Genomic DNA, 13,588 nt, shown 5'->3' with positions numbered 1-13,588 from the left:
CGTTACTCCAACTGATTAGTGCTACTGCAAGTGACGATGTTTCCCCAGATAGCGGCTTAACTTTACTCTCAAGTCAGCACCACCCCCAACTCAAAAGCACGTCCTAGATGGCATTTTTTTTTTGGCTGGGATCAAGAGACGGGGATTCTTTTTATTTTGGAGGATGGCTCCGACAAACGGTGTACCAAGTGAATAGTACTATACTAGGCCAAGAAACAAGTACAGCGGCGCGATGATGCCGTCTAGAGCTATGTTGATCCGCCTGTGCTCCGGTGTCCCCCCCCCCTGGCGAACGACGTTGGGGTGAAAAACACATTGACGGTCAAGATTACCCGATACCCCTTCGGCCTTGTGTATAGCGGGGCGCGCGGATGCGGTTGTACGGTATTCTGTACGTATACGGTTTGCGACGTGGCCAGCAACGTGGCAAGGAAGAGGAGGCGTCGGTGACGTGTAGTCAGACGTGGCTAGGGAGCGTAATCGTCGGGGAATATAAAAGCCTTCCGTCTGGCACGCCCGCTGCCATTTCCCCCCGTTCCCCATCTTCTCCCTCTCGCTCACTCCGCCAAAAAACCCGCCTCCCTCTCCCTCACTCCGCCCGCCGGTAGATTAGGTATTAGATCGTCGGCGATCCAGTAGATCCGTACGCGATGGATGCCGGGGGAGCTGCGGCGGAGGATGTGAAGACGGTGGCGGTGGTGGAAGTTGATCCATCGGCGCGGGCGGTTGGAGGGAAAGCGCTGCTGGAGGGTCGGCGGTCGCTGCGAGGACCACCGCCGTGGAGTCCTCCATCATCCGGTCGGTGGTCGTCGGCACGGTGGTGGCGGCAACGGCCGATGTGGATGCGGGCGGAGATGCTGCCGCAGCCGTGAAGGTGGCGTCGGATCTTGTGGAGGAGGCTTCATCCTCCGCGGCGGTGAAGACGGTGGCGGATCCGGTGGGCTGCGCCGGCTGCCGGCGACGTCGGTGAGGTGCGGGCGGACATGCAGATGGAGGTAAGTTCTCTGTCCCTTGTTTTTGCTTTCGATTAAGCGGGTCTACAGATGCATGGGGGGAGTGCCTTGGAGATGAGAATGACCTAGGAAGAACGATTGATTTTTGTATGTTTTTTAAATGCTGGACATCGATGGATCTTGGGCGTAGTCATTTCTGTTGTAGAGATATCTTGCTATGCTTGGTTAATATGTAAGAAAGAAATAGTTGGTACCTATGATCGGATTTTTGTTGCAACGAGAGATTTTTGTAGGTTTATATTGGGTTGTGAATGCAATAAATAACCTAGCCCGTTGTATTGATTCGTGATTGATGGTGGATATGAATTGCAATATGGGTTGTAAGTGAGAAAAAAACCGGTATTGTTGATTTGTTTCCTGATTTATGCTAGTTATGAGTTGCAATGTGGGTTACAAGTAACATTTGGTGACATAAGAATTAACTTAAATTTTAGTAGACTCACAATTATTGAGACAGAAATATTAAATTGATCTATTCAATGCTTTGTCAACTCCTATCTAGATTAAGATATCATTAACTACATTTTAAAGCTTGATATTCATATGTTGCCTGGTACAAATAGCTTGAAATTAGAAAAATTAGTGATAGATAACTTGCTTGTATGAGCATACATGTTTGCAAAGTTATCATTGACAAAGTGATGCAACTACGTAGCAAATTTTAGCACCGATGGGCCGAGTACCAATAAGAACAAAATGAATTTTGTTCTTCCTTTCTTATTTGACAAGGGAAATTTTAGCACTGATGGGGCACTACCAATTAGCAAAATGAAGCTTGTTGACTTATTGCAGTTGTGATGCATTGCTTAACGGAGCGGAACAATATAATTCCCTTGTCAATGATAACTTTGCATGATCATGTAGTTTGGAGTATAATGTAACTTTGCATGATCAGGTAGTTCTGATGCATTGCTTAACAGAGCAGACAATATAATTCCCTTGTCAATGATAACTATGCATGATCAGGCAGACAATATAATTCCCTTGTCAAAGCATGATCAGGCTAGGTGCTAGCATAATGTAACTATAAATATAATTCCCTTGTATGCATGATCAGGTAGTTTGGAGTATACATAAGATATAATGAAAGAATAATTAAGATGATCTATTTGGTATGCATAGTATTTGGATGTTATTTTCCTTAAGGTGATTACTTGTGGTGACTTATGTTATTTCTATGCGAGGCTGGTGAAGGTTCCGGGAAGCGGAAGCGCGAGGAGGAGCAGCATGTGCCTCCTCCAATCCGGAGCTAGAGCACTGTCCCTCCTCCAATCCGGGAGGAGGAAGAACCTGTGCCGACTCCACCGGTGCCGGCTCCACCGGTGCCGGCTCCACCGATGCCGGCTCCACCGGTTCCGGCTCCACCGGTGCCGGCTCCAGCGGTGCCGGCTCCACCGTGCACTGCTCCACCTGTCCTGCTCCACCGTGCTGCTCCACCGGTGCTCGCTCCACTGTCCCTGCTCCATATGAGGAGTTACAGGATTCAGATGGCTCCCTGGAGGTGAGCTATACAAGTTGTTCTGTAGCATTGCTTGTATTTCATTGTGTTTGGTTTGTATCTTTAATCATAACTTGTACATTTTGTTGTTGTGCAGTATGACTCCCAGGATTCAGCCGAGTCCGTGGACAGCAGGAACATTGGATCCTTCAAGACCAAGCTGCTGCAGAAGCTGGGATGTCGGGGCCTTCCCTTTCAAGAAGAGGGGGAAGTACTTCGTCCATGGCACAAGGTGAAGCCCAGGGATGGGAAGCTTAATAGCTCTGAGGCGAGCACTGCGAGGAGCTAGCCCAGACTGGCACCTCCAAGCAGATTAGGGCAGAGCATCATGGGCTTCTGTTGGTGCTTGCTATGGAGGATGCTTGAAGCCTAGCTCCTGTGGATGGTGGTTGCTCTGGTTGGTTTTGTAGATATGCTTTTGGTTTATGATGTTGGAACTACTGCTGCGTGTTGTGTTGAACAATGTTTGTTTTGCTTTTGAACTGAGTTGTCAGACCATCTAGTATAGTGATGGTCTTAATTACTGAATCTGTGTGGATCTATGTTGTGTGTTGAATTATTATGTAGGTTATGATGCTTAGCTCTGTGTTTCATTTGGAATGATGGTGGTTGCATGTTGCATTAATTTGTGAATGGAAGCACAGCTCAAGTTTAGCACAAGTTTGAAACATAAACAAAAAAAACGTAATCCATAATTGAAAACAAAAATATGCATGTCTTTCATTAACATGATGAGGGCGTTTCCTGAATACTAGTGTATTAGTAGTGACAAATTTGCATATACATGGTTAGGTAACATGGCTGTGGATTTACTGATATACTAGCACACTATGAGTAATGCAAATTTAAATTTAATCCAAGTTAAATATTACAACAAATCATCGAAATATTGGAGCACATCAGCAACAAATCATCCAAATATTAGAGCAGATAAGCAACAGTCCTTGCCTGTAAATATAGTAGAGCAAAGGGAAGTGTTTGGACGGAGGGGTTTTCGGACGAAAAGAGGGGCAAATTCATGAAAAATGACCAAACCACCATGGAATTGGCCAAGATTTGGCACACTTGTGAAGCTTGTGATGTGAAACCTTGGTTGCTCAGTGTTTTCCCATTTTGGAGTTGGCACCATGGTGGCCCCATGGTGTAGATGTGTCGAGACAGGGGTTTTCGGAGGAAAAGAGGGGGTAATTCATGAAAAATGACCAAACCACCATGGAATTGGCCAAGATTTGGCACACTTGTGAAGCTTGTGATGTGAAACCTTGGTTGCTCAGTGTTTTTCCATTTTGGAGTTGGCACCATGGTGGCCCCATGGTGTAGATGTGTCGAGACAGGGGTTTTCGGAGGAAAAGAGGGGAAATTCATGAAAAATGACCAAACCACCATGGATTGGGGCAAGATTTGGCACAATTGTGAACCTTGTGATGTGAAACCTTGGTTGCTAAGTGTTTTCCCATTTTGGAGTTGGCACCATGGTGGCCCCATGGTGTAGATGTGTCGAGACGGGGGTTTCGGAGGAAAAGAGGGGAAATTCATGAAAAATGACCAAACCACCATGGAATTGGCCAAGATTTGGCACACTTGTGAAGCTTGTGATGTGAAACCTTGGTTGCTCAGTGTTTTTCCATTTTGGAGTTGGCACCATGGTGGCCCCATGGTGTAGATGTGTCGAGACGAGGGGTTTCGGAGGAAAAGAGGGGGAAATTCATGAAAAATGACCAAACCACCATGGATTGGGGCAAGATTTGGCACAATTGTGAACCTTGTGATGTGAAACCTTGGTTGCTCAGTGTTTTTCCATTTTGGAGTTGGCTCCATGGTGGGCCCATGGTGTAGATGTGTCGAGACGAGGGGTTTTCGGAGGAAAAGAGGGGAAATTCATGAAAAATGACCAAACCACCATGGAATTGGCCAAGATTTGGCACACTTGTGAACCTTGTGATGTGAAACCTTGGTTGCTCAGTGTTTTTCCATTTTGGAGTTGGCACCATGGTGGCCCCATGGTGTAGATGTGTCGAGACAGGGGTTTTCGGACGAAAAGAGGGGGAAATTCATGAAAAATGACCAAACCACCATGGATTGGGGCAAGATTTGGCACAATTGTGAACCTTGTGATGTGAAACCTTGGTTGCTAAGTGTTTTCCCATTTTGGAGATGGCACCATGGTGGCCCCATGGTGTAGATGTGTCGAGACAGGGGTTTCCGGAGGAAAAGAGGGGGAAATTCATGAAAAATGACCAAACCACCATGGAATTGGCCAAGATTTGGCACACTTGTGAAGCTTGTGATGTGAAACCTTGGTTGCTCAGTGTTTTTCCATTTTGGAGTTGGCACCATGGTGGCCCCATGGTGTAGATGTGTCGAGACAGGGGTTTTCGGACGAAAAGAGGGGGAAATTCATGAAAAATGACCAAACCACCATGGATTGGGCCAAGATTTGGCACAATTGTGAAACTTGTGATGTGAAACCTTGGTTGCTCAGTGTTTTTCCATTTTGGAGTTGGCTCCATGGTGGGCCCATGGTGTAGATGTGTCGAGACGGGGGGTTTCCGGAGGAAAAGAGGGGGAAATTCATGAAAAATGACCAAACCACCATGGATTGGGGCAAGATTTGGCACAATTGTGAACCTCGTGATGTGAAACCTTGGTTGCTCAGTGTTTTTCCATTTTGGAGTTGGCACCATGGTAGCCCCATGGTGTAGATGTGTCGAGACAGGGGTTTCCGGAGGAAAAGAGGGGGAAATTCATGAAAAATGACCAAACCACCATGGAATTGGCCAAGATTTGGCACACTTGTGAAGCTTGTGATGTGAAACCTTGGTTGCTCAGTGTTTTTCCATTTTGGAGTTGGCACCATGGTGGGCCCATGCTGTAGATGTGTCGAGACAGGGGTTTCCGGAGGAAAAGAGGGGGAAATTCATGAAAAATGACCAAACCACCATGGATTGGGGCAAGATTTGGCACAATTGTGAACCTTGTGATGTGAAACCTTGGTTGCTCAGTGTTTTTCCATTTTGGAGTTGGCTCCATGGTGGGCCCATGGTGTAGATGTGTCGAGACAGGGGTTTCCGGAGGAAAAGAGGGGGAAATTCATGAAAAATGACCAAACCACCATGGAATTGGCCAAGATTTGGCACACTTGTGAAGCTTGTGATGTGAAACCTTGGTTGCTCAGTGTTTTCCCATTTTGGAGTTGGCTCCATGGTGGCCCCATGGTGTAGATGTGTCGAGACAGGGGTTTCCGGAGGAAAAGAGGGGAAATTCATGAAAAATGACCAAACCACCATGGAATTGGCCAAGATTTGGCACACTTGTGAAGCTTGTGATGTGAAACCTTGGTTGCTCAGTGTTTTTCCATTTTGGAGTTGGCTCCATGGTGGCCCCATGGTGTAGATGTGTCGAGACAGGGGTTTCCGGAGGAAAAAAGAGGGGGAAATTCATGAAAAATGACCAAACCACCATGGAATTGGCCAAGATTTGGCACACTTGTGAAGCTTGTGATGTGAAACCTTGGTTGCTCAGTGTTTTTCCATTTTGGAGTTGGCACCATGGTGGCCCCATGGTGTAGATGTGTCGAGACAGGGGTTTCCGGAGGAAAAGAGGGGGAAATTCATGAAAAATGACCAAACCACCATGGATTGGGGCAAGATTTGGCACAATTGTGAACCTTGTGATGTGAAACCTTGGTTGCTAAGTGTTTTCCCATTTTGGAGTTGGCACCATGGTGGCCCCATGGTGTAGATGTGTCGAGACAGGGGTTTCCGGAGGAAAAGAGGGGGAAATTCATGAAAAATGACCAAACCACCATGGAATTGGCCAAGATTTGGCACACTTGTGAAGCTTGTGATGTGAAACCTTGGTTGCTCAGTGTTTTTCCATTTTGGAGTTGGCACCATGGTGGCCCCATGGTGTAGATGTGTCGAGACAGGGGTTTCCGGAGGAAAAGAGGGGGAAATTCATGAAAAATGACCAAACCACCATGGATTGGGGCAAGATTTGGCACAATTGTGAACCTTGTGATGTGAAACCTTGGTTGCTCAGTGTTTTTCCATTTTGGAGTTGGCTCCATGGTGGGCCCATGGTGTAGATGTGTCGAGACGAGGGGTTTCCGGAGGAAAAGAGGGGGAAATTCATGAAAAATGACCAAACCACCATGGAATTGGCCAAGATTTGGCACACTTGTGAACCTTGTGATGTGAAACCTTGGTTGCTCAGTGTTTTTCCATTTTGGAGTTGGCACCATGGTGGCCCCATGGTGTAGATGTGTCGAGACAGGGGTTTTCGGACGAAAAGAGGGGGAAATTCATGAAAAATGACCAAACCACCATGGATTGGGGCATGATTTGGCACAATTGTGAACCTTGTGATGTGAAACCTTGGTTGCTAAGTGTTTTCCCATTTTGGAGTTGGCACCATGGTGGCCCCATGGTGTAGATGTGTCGAGACAGGGGTTTCCGGAGGAAAAGAGGGGGAAATTCATGAAAAATGACCAAACCACCATGGAATTGGCCAAGATTTGGCACACTTGTGAAGCTTGTGATGTGAAACCTTGGTTGCTCAGTGTTTTTCCATTTTGGAGTTGGCTCCATGGTGGCCCCATGGTGTAGATGTGTCGAGACAGGGGTTTCCGGAGGAAAAGAGGGGGAAATTCATGAAAAATGACCAAACCACCATGGAATTGGCCAAGATTTGGCACACTTGTGAAGCTTGTGATGTGAAACCTTTGTTGCTCAGTGTTTTTCCATTTTGGAGTTGGCACCATGGTGGCCCCATGGTGTAGATGTGTCGAGACAGGGGTTTCCGGAGGAAAAGAGGGGGAAATTCATGAAAAATGACCAAACCACCATGGATTGGGGCAAGATTTGGCACAATTGTGAACCTTGTGATGTGAAACCTTGGTTGCTCGGTGTTTTTCCATTTTGGAGTTGGCTCCATGGTGGGCCCATGGTGTAGATGTGTCGAGACAGGGGTTTCCGGAGGAAAAGAGGGGGAAATTCATGAAAAATGACCAAACCACCATGGAATTGGCCAAGATTTGGCACACTTGTGAAGCTTGTGATGTGAAACCTTGGTTGCTCAGTGTTTTTCCATTTTGGAGTTGGCTCCATGGTGGCCCCATGGTGTAGATGTGTCGAGAGAGGGGTTTTCGGAGGAAAAGAGGGGGTAATTCATGAAATATGACCAAACCACCATGGATTGAGGCATGATTTGGCACAATTGTGAACCTTGTGATGTGAATCCTTGTGCTGTCAAAAATGACCAAACCACCATTTTGGAGTTGGCACCATTTAAGGCTGGGTAAAAAAAAAATCATAATATTTTTCATAATTTGTATGAAACAATAAAATTGTAACTTTATTCATATTTGATAGATCTTAGTTTACAGACATAGATGTAATGTGCATGAAGTAAAATTTGGAAATTATTATTTGTAAAAACCAGAATGCAATTTGAAACTTTGCATTGAAAATAATAATTACAAATATGGGACTTAAATTGCATTATTATGAGTTGGGACAACTTAATGGGCTTTCGGCCCATTTAATGATTAATGAATGCGTTGACTGGTACATTACGTGCGAGTAGTGCGGGGTGATTGGGTTGAAATAGTGCAGGTCGTGGACTCGTTGACCTAGTTCTCAACCTCCATCTTCCCACGTCCGCCGCCGCCCCCCACCTGAACCACCGTCCGCCGCCCCCGAGCTGAACCACCGTCCGGCACCCCGCACATCACCGACCGTCGGACGCACATCTCTGTGGCGGCCACCGTCGTCTGTGCATCGACATCAAGATCTCTCCCGCGGCCACCGTGGGTGTCTGCTGCGGCCATCATCGTCTCTGCGCGCCGCGGACATCCTCGTATCTAGGGCGGCCACCGTCTCTGCCTCGACAAACGCAGGTATGCCGCGGCCACCATCATCTGTGACGCGACCATACTCTCTCTCACGGTCGCATCCTCCTCCCTCAACCCTAATTTCGTCACCACATGCGGTATAGATAGTCGTCATCACATGCAACACAAATGAACGATCCCGATAGTCATGTATCTCCACGAAATCATGCATGTTTGTCTATGTAACTGAGTCGTTAATTTATTTGTATTTACCCAGCCTCAGGTACTTACGACTTGATTCATATTGCTAGCTTGCACTTCATATATGTTAGCAGACGGAATACTTCATTGTTATCACATGAAGTTCATACATGTTAGCAGAGCGAAGTACAGATGTGTTTTCACAGGAAGTTCATATATGATATGACATGAAGTTCAAATCTGTTATCACGTGAAGTTCGAATCTGCTGTCGCATGATGTTGAAATCTGTTATGACGTAATTAAACCCGAGGGTATAGTGTATTAGTTTCATGTGATGCAGTTGTACAATTTTATTTCCTACCTCGTATTAATTTCATGTTGTTCAATTGGTCTGCAGGATGCAAGACCCGGATGGGGAGATTTTACGTGACATAATTAGGTGGCGGAAAGTCGTAGCGAGCAATGACAGACGAGCAACGAGACAAATTACGCACTTGTGCTCGTTGGCCGATGCATGATCCAAATTCCATCCGGAAAGATACGGCCACTATTGGTCAAATACATGATGCAGGTTTATGACGAGGAAAAGGGTAGGTTCATCATTGAACCTAGGGTGGGTGAAATATCGGCAACAAATGAGGATGTGGAATGCTTGCTAGGATTACAGGATGAAGGCTTGTCGTCTGCTGATATTTTGGAAGAGGAAGGAGAAGAATGGAAAACAAACATACCTACTAGATTTCTTAGTAAAAAAACTGGCAATTTAGTCATGAAAGATATGATTGATGAAATCATTACATCAAAAGCCACAAATGACGACTTCCTTCGAAGAGCTGTCTTAATTCTTATAGGGCTTGTTCTAGCTCCTACTTCGACGACTACGGTTTACAAGCCGTTCTATGCATTTGTGGAAACAATGTACAAGTTACACAACTTGAATTGGAACCAATTCACACTTGCATATGTCGTGGACCAGATCAGCCCTTGCCGGAGAGGAATATATGTTAGGCAGTGGCCGAAAGGCAATGTTGCAATTTTAGAGGTACATGTCCTTTAATGTTTTTTTTTAATTATGTTGCAACATATACTAACTATCCTTTATATTTTTTTACATGTAGTACTTGTATTGGGAGAAAGTGCAACCTCTTGATGAGATAGCACTATATGCTCGCATCTCTTCACGCCCACTTATGATCAACTGGACAGAAGCTGCTGTAGCCTTGAGAGATAGCTATGATCAAGATAATGGCCGGGGCAAAGGTATCCTTAAGGTAAGCATACATATACCGGCCATTTCATTTATTATAGTTGTTTTGCATATAACTATGTACTGTCAAATATCGTACTGACATATTAAATTTGTTAATTTTAGATTGAAGATAACATCACAGAGACATATTAAATTATGTTGCAATTTTAGAGGTACATGTCCTTTAAAACCCATGTCACCATTCCAACTCCACCTTCATATAACAGATCTTTAAATAACATAACTTTAGAACGATGGTCTGCCAACAATTTGTATGCATCAAAATTGTGAAATATCATCAGCATCAATTAATGTAGTAATAGCACCATCAAAATATCAGTATCATCAAAAATTTTCAAATACAACACATAATGAGCAATGACTACAGCTTCATATAGCCAATGACTACATAAAACATATCGGCATGCCAACTGAAGCTTCATAATGTCGTGCCAACTTCGTCCTTCAAAATAAGTCATTCATCATCCTGACCTCCTATAATATGCGCAACATGCCTGCAATTAACAAAACAGATGATAAAGTAAATAACTAAAGTTTAAAAGGATGCATAAATAATTGATCGGCAGGAAAAATTTATACTCACCTAGGATTCAGGTCACACTTCAAGCTACGTTTGGTGTGTCCAGCTTTTTGCATCTGGTACATCGAATCCCCCTACCCCGCTCGTCATACGATAATGGCCTTCCATTCATTGTCACGGGTCCTTGTCCATCATCTCTACGCTTTCGTTTCTTAGGCGCACCTCGAGCAGCAACTTGAGCAGGGTCACCCAATTCATTTACATTAGTATTCAGCGAGTTTGTGGGACGGTTGGGTACATTATCATACTCCATCTTGTTTGAAATAATGTCAGCATAAAATGCCTTGGTCCGCTCGAACAACAGTGGATCTTTGTATGCAACTTGCAATGCTTCAGCTTGTAACACATTCAACTCCGTAAATCTTTGTCGCTCCTCCGCTACGGGAAAACCCCAATCATGTAGATCGCTCGTGCGCCTCGTCGGCAAGCCACCCCTAGCTTGTTTAGAGAATCGCGGAAGAACTAAACAACCCGGTATTTCATCCAAATCCAGCACATCAAGTACATACAGAATATGCTTGCAAGGAAGTCCCCTCCGGATCATCCTTCGACAGCTGCACTCTACTAATTTATCCGAGTTGGCCGGTTTATAGTCAACATAAAACTTTGCATGCTTTCTCTTTTTCCAAGCAACAACAAACCGCATCTCACCTTCTGTTCCCTTATACTCGATCTATAACCTCAATGCCTTCTATTTTATATATCTCTTGCTGCAATATATAAAAGTTTGCCGGAGTGAATACCTTTGCGGCAGCTCTCTCAATTCTCCTCAAATTGGTTACTCGGTACAGGTGATGTCCGTGAACCGATGCGATCATCTTTTGCCTCCGTCTCTCTAATGCGCACTATAGCATTCTCGTAGTGCAAAATCAAATCCACTAGTGTCATACCGTAGTCTAGGTGTAGGTGAAGACATGAGTTAAGACTTTCACTTCGCTGATTGCTTTTCATACCAAGCCAGAACCCCTCAGATAGGTACGCCGCTGCCCATAATCTCCTCTTCTTGTACATTCTTTTCAGCCACGTCTGGTGTTTTCTCCGTCTGCCATTTCTGGATAAAAGCGTGCCATCTTTCCTCGAATATATCCGGTGTGGTCGTGTAATACAACAGCCCGAAACTCACTCAACGACTTGAAACTTAGGTGCCGAGCCATGTTCTTTTCAATGTGCCATGAACAAATACGGTGCGACTGCTCCGGAAACACACTTCGAATAGCTCTAATCATCGCACTATCGGCATCGGTGATTATTGACTTGGGTTTCTACTGCAACATAGCTTTCAAAAAAGTCTTCAGTAACCATACATACGTGCTTTCCTTCTCATCTGATAAGATGGCACACGCAAAAACTGTCGTCCTCCGGTGATTGTTAATTCCAACAAACGGAACAAATGGCATACCATATCGGTTCATCTTATATGTACTATCGAACACAAGTACGTCTCCATAATCATTGTAATCCTGCCGGGACTGAGCATCACACCAGAACAAGCTTTTCAAACGACCTTTACTATCAACGTCGTACTCAAAAAAAAAAATCAGCAAACTTCTTCCTCCGGTTCTCCATCATGGCAATGGCTGAGCTAGCATCACCACCTGCAAGTAACTTTCTCTTCTCCCTGCAGCACATGTTGTACAAGTCCTTCCTCGTAAACCCAACAGTGGTGTACCGACCATACTTGCTGAGGAAGGTATCCATGATCACATGCTTCCTAACCCCAGCTGCTGCCAATGCTAATATCTCCGCTTTCGGAAATCTTTTATCCTCCTATGTGACCATAAAAATGGGCTCTCGCTCGGTTCTGCACACTTATGACTGTGCTTGTAAACAAATTTTGCAACTCGCCAAACCCCCGAACCTCTATCAAGCTTCACATCCAACTCCGCTTTACAATTGCAACGTGACAAAGGTCTCAACCTACGAGTGCGGTTGTCCATAGTCAGAAACTTGCTGTTACGTTTTCCTTCCCGAGAACACACAAACCGCCTTCTGCGAACTATTTTGTTAGCACCCTTAGTCTCTTTGAACTTGAACTTTCTTACACTGAATCCCTCTTGTCGAGCATATCCATTATAAAAAGTATAAGCAGCTGCCTCAGACACAAAGGTCTTCTCCATTACTTCCCAGTAAAACTTTCTCTTATCTTCTGTATCACTCTCATCTTCATCCTCTGATCCATTCTTTTTCTTACCAACTGATTTCACCTGCATGCACAATTGGATAACATTTAAAACAATTTTTTTAACGCCATGGCTGCGAGTCATACAACGAATGAATTCATAAATCTTACATGTCTTCTTCTAACAGTGTTCTTCTATAGTCTCCAAGTCTGAATCACCGTAATAGTCGTAAGAAGAATTATCGCCAACTAAGACCTGACCAAACAAGAAATATTAACGGCCATGTCACGACTATATAAAATGCATTGTTGACTTATTAAATATAAATTAAACATACATATCACCTAATAAAATTAAAATGCATACCTCATCAACAAAACCACAGTCCAATCTCTCGTCATCAGTTGCCTCCTCCAGAACATCACTCTGAATCTAATTCATTTTAAACCATGTCAACATCAATTCACATTATCAGACATTCCATATTTTTATGCAATCACACAATTATTACTACAAACTCACATTATCAGTGTCAACATCTTCTTCTTGCTCTACATTATCATCTTCTACATCAACACCATCTGCATCCATCTATTAGCAAAAATAAGCACAATCAGTATTTAACAACTTACATGCAAGTACTAAATAAAACTAGTACTTCCGTTTCACTCACACTTTCGTCGACATCATCGTCTCCCCAACTTTGTTCATCTTCACGAGGTGCATTATAGTTGGCAGACGAAATATTGAATTCCTCTTCATCTGTATTTCCGCTTTCGTACTCCATTGAACTTGCACTCAAATCTGAAACGTCCATCGCCTGTTCAAAGTAACAACCAAAATAAGTACATCTCAAAAAAGGAGCTCCAAACCCAAACCCTAACATCAACCAAATCATGAACATGAAATTACTTTGTACAATCAATTACCTACCACGAACCAACAATGATCCGCCAAACCCTAACGCCGCCTCTAGCAGCAGGAACAACCCGCGTGCGATCCTTGCCCAGCCTCCTCGTCGCCGGATCCACCTCCCGCCTCCACGTCCGACCTTGCACAGCCTCCTCGTCGC

At 44.5% G+C, this 13,588-nt stretch overlaps 1 long non-coding RNA gene across 1 annotated transcript; it reads right to left on the bottom strand.

Moving 5' to 3' along the window:
• Window positions 1-12,705: 12,705 nt before the first annotated feature.
• Window positions 12,706-13,214, bottom strand: LOC124659407. Its single transcript, XR_006989565.1, has 4 exons — window positions 13,190-13,214; window positions 13,039-13,107; window positions 12,883-12,948; window positions 12,706-12,771 (listed from the first exon to the last, which is right to left on the bottom strand). It is a non-coding gene; the product is annotated as an uncharacterized LOC124659407 (long non-coding RNA).
• Window positions 13,215-13,588: the final 374 nt, after the last annotated feature.

Source organism: Lolium rigidum, chromosome 6 (assembly GCF_022539505.1).
Source record: "Lolium rigidum isolate FL_2022 chromosome 6, APGP_CSIRO_Lrig_0.1, whole genome shotgun sequence".
NCBI classification, from domain to species: domain Eukaryota; kingdom Viridiplantae; phylum Streptophyta; class Magnoliopsida; order Poales; family Poaceae; genus Lolium; species Lolium rigidum.
The sequence above is the reverse complement of the archived record's forward strand: the minus strand, read 5'-3'. Positions and strand labels throughout refer to the sequence as shown.